Below are 7,294 nucleotides of genomic sequence, written 5' to 3' on the forward strand. Positions count from 1 at the left end.
AGGGGTGGGGGTCAGGATAGAGCTGGGGATGGGGGCACAAGGCACAGTGGGGGGCGGCTCATTGTGCCCGAAGAGCGAGTTCTAGAGAGCTGCTGCAGGACACCCCGCCTGCAGCGCACAGCAGCACAGTGTACACGCAAAAACTTGTTTGGGGGTAGAACTCGTATTAGGTGTTCTTACCACAATAAAACTCAGACAGAAAGTAGAGGGAAGCTGCTGGAAACCTGTCCGGAGCCCAGGGGGATCTGAGCTCAGAGGGGTATCCCCAGCTGCAGGTGGTCCCCCTCTGGCTGCCTCCATGGCCCAGCAGCCAAATCCTCACAACCACTCCCCTCCAGAGTCTACCAGGCCTGAGAAGTGGAGACAGGATTGTCCCTGCCCACCCCCAAGCCCTCCCCAGCAAGCCAGGCCATCATGCCCCCCCACCAGCCACACGGGGCCCAGATCCTTGGGGGGCCCCACCCTGGGGCTCAGGCCTGCGAGAGGTCGAGGCCTGATATCTGGTGACAGTGGAGAAAGGATGGGGTGACTGCTCTCGGGGGCACAGAGAGGGGTGTGTTGGAAGAATGAAAGCGTCCTCTCCCTGGGGCTGCGTGGGAGCCCGGCAGAGTGGCACCACCCGACGCTGAGGCCTCCGCCCCCCGCCCAGCTGGGCTGGCTGTTCCCGTCACACCCTGGGCAGTAAAACCCGAATTTATGGTTGCTGTGGGGGCTGCTGTTATCCTTGTGGGTGCTGTTTGTGGCTGTGTATCTTTGTGCAAACACACCTGGTCCTTGCCTGTGTATTGACATCTGAGGTTTGGGGTGTGTGTCCATGAGTGTGTTTGTGTGGATATATCCATACGGGTCTGGGGGATCCTCGTGGCTACCGTTTCTTGAGTTGTTACAATGCACCAGGCCCTTTCCAGCTGTGACTTCCTTTAATCCTCACAGCAGCCCTGCAGGAAGGCAGTCCTCCTACGTCCATTCTACAGATAGGGAACAGTCCCAGGGACTCCAGAAATGACCCAAAGTCAGACAACTAGGAAGGGACAGAGCTGGGTCACTCGTTCCTCACGCCGAAAATGTGTGTGTGTGCTCCCACATATAGGAGAATCTGGGCATAACTTCTGCACGCCTGTGTGTGTGTCTGCGTGTCCACACGGTCCATACCTGCTCAGGTGAGTCTGTGCACATCCGCGTGTGTGTCTGTGTCCAGGCCTAGGCCCTGGCCAGGACAGGCTCAGTAGCCAGGGTCACCAGAGCCTTAGGAACAATGACCCTCCCGAGAATAGGGACTGTACTTTCCAAACAGAAAAGGGAGCACATGGCGTGGTTGACCGGACAGAGAACTGCTGCTGCAGAGACTGTCCCAGTTAATGCCAGTGTGAAGCGAGCACAGTCCCTTGCTGGAAACAAGGGCTGTCTGTCCCCTTCGAGGAGGGGCTGCATGCCCTTCAGCGACAATCTGGGAAAAGCTCAGAGGGCAGCACCAGGGAGGCAACCCCCCTGTCACCGGCAGGGTCACCCCACTCCTAACCAGCAGGTGGGAGGGCAGGCAGGGAGACCCCTGGGAGAGGAGCGACTCCTTGGCTGGGAGCTCTCTTCCCTCCAGGCTCCCTCAGGGGCAGCGACCAGGGTATCCACTTGGGTGCCGGTCGGGGGGTCGCTGGCGCAGGGAGCCCTGGGAACCAGAGGCGCGGGGGCGGGGCCAGAGCAGTAGGCAGGGTGGCAGCCGCCGATTGGCTGCGCCCCAGCGCTCCCACGGTCGGTGCGCTGGGGCAGCTCAGGCAGGGCCCGCTGGGTGACTCACCCTCCGCTCCACCCCCGGAGCTGGCCAAGCGCCCAGCTGCTTCCACCCAAGACCCACCCCGCTAAGCCGGGACAGCCTGACTCAGCAAGGGGAGCGGGCCTGCCTGCCACCTATTCGCGTCCCCCCCCCAGGGCGCGGGAGGGTGGGGGTGGAGAACGTGCGTCCATCCCTCTGGGATAATTGGGCCCTGGGCTTGGGGGGAGGTTGCACTCCGGTTCTCTTCTTCTGGGGGATCTGAGTGTTTGTCCTTGGGGAAACGGGGGCTTCTGTCCGTCTGAAATGGGAAGCTGTGTGTCTGTCCTTCCGGGGTGTCTCTGTGTCTCTCTCTCCTGGATGTTTGTGGGTCCAGCTGATGGAGTCTGGGCTTTGGAGACTGCATATTGGTCCATTTGGGGGGTCACTCCGTGGCCATTATTTCCAGATCATCTCTGCACCCCCACGCCTGCCAAAGACCCCTGACACTCTCTCTCTGCCTCTTCTGAGGCCCTGACAAGCTGTCAGAGCCTACATTTGCAGAGTTCTCCACCTCTGCCCCTGTCCATCCCCACACCGCAGGGCCCCTGAAGGCCAGAGCGCAGATGCCATCCTGCAGATCAGGCGCAAGGAGCCCCCTCCAACCCCGCGGCCCTTTCCTGCAAGACCTCACAGTGATCTCACGGTGATGCGCTGAAAAGAAAAGGACCCACATCTGTCCAGAGACCACTGAGCCCTGTGCTGCAGGCTTTGTGCTCATCTCAGCCAGTAGTGCTCACAGCAACTCCAAAAATAGAGGAGAAACTGAGGCATAGGGGGTGACTCGTCCAAGGTCACACGGGCACAGGATGTCTGAATCTGAACTCATGTCTGTCTGGCTCTGAAACGTGTGCTCTTTCCACTGGCTGTGGCTGCTCCCTGAACCTCCTCGCTGGTGGTTCAGGGAGCAGCCCCCACTTGGCCCCACTGTACAAAGCAAACTGGGGGAACCCACTGACTCCTCAGAGACGCCCAGTTCTCCACGTGGCCCAGGTTTCCCGTCCCTGGGAGGATGCCTGATGGCTGTGAGAAGGAGCAGGGCAGGACCAGGGAAGCAAGCAGAAGAAGCTGAGTGTCAGCACATGCGGGCTTTGGAGGAGGCACTGAGATGTGTGTGCCAGGTCCCCAGCAGGGAGGGGGCTGAGCAGGGACACTGTCAGCTCAACCCACATACTTCCCAGGACACACCCACACGCGCAGTGATTGTGGGACCCCCATACACAGAGGCACATACCCAGTGGTTTGTGGGTCACACACCCTCGGAACCACCAACAAGGCGGGGATGGGGGAGTGGGAAGAACACGTGGATTTGCTGCAGGAGCAGACTGGTCCCAGGGCCTGGCCAGGCCCCAACCCAGGAAGCCCAGACTGCTCCCCTGCCCACACCCACTCACCCCGGACAGGCCACTGCCACCCACTGCCCCTCTGCTCTCTGGACTCAAGGCCCAAGCTACTCACATGCACACACAGGAACGTGCGCACACACACACAGGCTCCAGAGAAAGCTTGCACTGACTCACACAGGTGTCTTCCACAAACACAACATACATAGGCCACACAGGCCTTTCCAATGTGGATGCACACGCAGCAGTCATGCGGGCACACTGCCTTCCCACAAACACATCCGTGCAAGGCCCGCACACAAACATGCCAGGGTCCCACACACAGAAAACCACTCCAGGCCTCACACAGACCCATGGATACGTGCACACAAGGAGAGAGGAATACAAATGCATAGGCAAGTCACACACACACAATAACAGGAGTCGGTGTGCACAGACACACCTCCCCCATCACAAAAGGGCTCCCCCCAGCACACCCCACTCCCCTCGACCTTCCATCTTGGCAAAACAAGGCCCAGGCTTGCCCCACCAGCTCCATCCCCTCCCTGGCTCAAGACAGACCCTGCCCTGCCTGCCCCGGCCTGCTCGGGTGGGGCCCTGCCCGCTCCCAGCACCAGCTGCCAGCTCAGCATGGGGCAGGGTGCCCAGTGGGGCCGGCTGCGGCTCTGGCATGTTGCCGGCCCCACCTCCTCCTCCTAGGCCTGCCACCTCAGCATCTGGGCCCCAGCCTGGACTCCACCTAGCCCATTTCTGCAGGCAGTGGGCAGGGCGCCCGATCCCCTCAGTTGGGGGCCAGGAGGAGGGGCCCGCTGGCAAGACCCCAGGGAGAAGGGACAGCCCATGGAGAGCCTCCCACCACCACCCCTGGCCCCTTCTCCATCTTTGGACTGACCCTCCTCACCAATGTTGGGTCTCCACATTGATAGGTGACTTCCTGAGTGCACTAGCAAACCCACCCAGAGCGACAACTTATGCATACTGTCCCCTACCCCACAGACATCTGGCCCTGCACACGGCCTTTCCAGCACACACACATGACCAGCGCTCCTCTCGCTGTCCCACAGCACGCAGCCCTGCACACACAGCCACTCAGTCCTGTTCTCCCAGCACATCACAGCCAGTGTCCCAGCACCACCAGGCACACAAAACCCTCATCACACACACAGGGCCTCGTGCCGTCTCCGTGAAACGTACACAGTCACAAACAGTGCCCTGCGCAGGTGCGGCCACACAGACCTGCAGAGCATCCCTAGGTGTTCAGAATTGTCCCAAGCAGTCGTGCCAGCGCTGCCCTGGGGGCACCGGCGGTAGGGGCCAGGTCTCTGTGCCTCCCTCCATGTTCACAGTTCCAGGACACTGGGGTGGGCTTCATTTTATCCCTTCTCTTTCCCTATTCTGGAGCTATGCCAGCCTGGCTGGGGCAGAGGGCTGGGATGTCACCCCAGAAGCCATGCCCTCTCACAGACTGGCCTCTGGGCATGGGGAAGAAAAGCAGAAGTGGTCAACAGATGACTTGAGCAGAGAGCCATAGGGACCCCATGGCACTCGAGGTAGACCGGGGAAGGGGAGCCCTGGTCTCCTCCTGGGGGGCATGACAAAATGGTGGCATGGGGCCGGCCCCGTGGCTGAGTGGTTAAGTTCGCGTGCTCTACTTCGGCGGCCTGGGGTTTTTTCGGTTCCGATCCTGGGCACAGACATGGCACCACTCATCAGGCCATGCTGAGGCAGTGTCCCACATAGCACAACCAGAGGCCCTCACAACTAGAATATACAACTATGTACTGGGGGCTTTGGGGAGAAAAAGAAAGGCAAAAAAAAATACTGGGAATAGGTGTTAGCTCAGGTGCCAATCTTTAAAAAAAGATAAATGGTGGCAGAGGCAACAGGATATGGCCTGGGTTCAAAAAGCAGTAAAGCGCCCCAAGCAACGCTGGGGAAGCCCAAGCCCTGGAGGGGAGGCAGGCAGAGGTCCGAAGGCCGCCCGACTCCCTCCTCCACGTGCCCCTCTCCCCCGCCCTCTCCTGGCTTGACAGTCAAGCCTAGGGACATCTGAAAAGCCCCCGGCCTTCAGGGGCTGAGCTTGCTCTTTCTTGGTCTGCGTTCTGTAGCATGGCATGTTCAGTGTGACAGCTCGTCAAGCTGTGTCCTTCTGAGCACTTCTCTGTGTGTATGTTACACTTCAGTGAAGTGGTTTTTAAAAAGTAAACCCCCGCCGCGTAGGGAGCTCTGCATCGTTGCAGATCCACGGCAGCCGTCTGTCCGCGCCTGTCTGAGCCTGCCTGTGCCTGTGTGCATACACCCTCCCTCGCAAATCAGCCTCGTCTCTGCTGCCGGAGGCCCTCCATGTGAGCACTTACCACAAATACTTGCACGCACATACACATACACACATATACACATACACACATGCACATATGCACACACACAAACATGCACACACATGCATGTATGCAAACATGCGCATATGTACACACACACTCATGCACACACATTCACGCACACACCAGGCTCCCTTCCTGTTTTCCTTCTGTGATGGCGAGCCTGCAGCTGGGGGGCAGGGGGTGGGGTCAGGCCTTCCTTTCATTTAAACACCAGAGGTTTACTGTCCCCTGCTCTGTGCCAGGCACGGAGCTACAGGATGCGTTCCAGGCAGACGTGGCCCTCCCCATGCTTGCCATCTTCTGGGGGAGACTGCAACGCATGAATGGGGCCACGTGCTGGGGTACAGGGGCATGGGGGAGCCCAGCCCCAGAGGGCGTGGGGGGTGTCTTACAGAGCAGGTAGCATCCTAAGTTGGGAAGATTAAGTGTTCATCAGACGAGCGAGACAGGGAAGCAGTGCAGCAGGGGGACAGCACACCACGCCGGAGAGGATGAGGGTGTGTGGCTTCCCCCAGGACCCTGCAGGGAGCTCTGCGGCTGGAGGGCAGGGGGCGGGCTGTGGCTGCAGAGGTGGCCTTCAGCCAGGTCAGGCAGGGCCCTGAGTGCCAGGTTCAGGGGCTTGGGTGTCTCCAAGGAAAGGATTTGGGCCGGGTGTGACATGACGAGAATCACCCCAAATGAGTGCTGAGGAGGCAGGAGCACCAACCAGAAGGAAGATCTCCAACTTCTCAGCCTGGCTCTGCCCAGAGGCTCACTGAGCCTCTTCTGTCAGCCTCCCGAACAGCAGTATACTGGTCTCTGTGCTGCTGACCCACGGTGCCAGCTGCGTTCTGATGGGGGGTGTCCCCTCCTCCAGAGCCAGGACCTCCCCCTCCGACGCCTGCTGTGCTGTCCTCCTGGGTCCTGCCCACCCTCACCCCTACCCCTCAGCTCCCCCTGCCAGCCCTTGGTCAGCATAGCCCTCCCACCCTGGCCTCAGGGGTCCCTGCTGCTGGAGCCTGGAGCCTACCACCTGCAAGTGCAGGAAAGGCTGGAGCCAGCAGCTGGCGCCCAGCAGTGTGGTGCCCTCTAGGGGAGCTCCTGTGGCCTCCCGCCAGGAACGTCAGCTTCCAGTGCAGCCTAGCGCAGGATGCACGCCTGCAGGAACAGGGCTGCCCCACTCAGCTCCTCAGTGCCCTCAGCCCCCAGTGCCTCCCCACCACCACAAAAGCCCTTGGGTTGCCAGGTGTGCAGGGCGTAGGTGGATGGGGACTAAAAGCTACCCCAAGCTCCACTCACCAAGCCATGCCCTGGCCCAGGGCTGCATCCCCTGGGAGGATGGGAGCTTCCTCTGATTTGCAAAAAAAGAGTACCCTGTGGGCTAGTGGTGGCCTGCAATGCAAAAGCTACCAGGTGTGGCTGCTGGAAAGGGGAGGACTCCGCAAGCCTGCCAGCTGGGCTCCAGGAGCCAGCACAGCCTGCTTCTCCGCTCCTCTGCTGCCCCCCAGTGGACACCTGACATACCGCCTGTTTGCTCAAATCCAGCTGCTTTCCTCACCACCAAGCAGAGTCTTCCTGCCCCTTCCTCGGAGGTCCAGACGGGCTGAACAGCAGGCTGCAGGGAAAGATGAAAAGCCAGGGCGCCCCAGCCTGCTCCACTTCTGTGTTCTTCAGGCCCCCACCGCTGCACTGCCCCCTAATACCCACACTGGACTCTCAAATTCTGGCAAATGGAGGCGAGAGCTGGTGTTGCAGATTTTACAGCCCCTTTTACCAGCTTCCCCTGA

This window comes from Equus przewalskii, chromosome 5, assembly GCF_037783145.1.
Source record: "Equus przewalskii isolate Varuska chromosome 5, EquPr2, whole genome shotgun sequence".
NCBI classification, from domain to species: domain Eukaryota; kingdom Metazoa; phylum Chordata; class Mammalia; order Perissodactyla; family Equidae; genus Equus; species Equus przewalskii.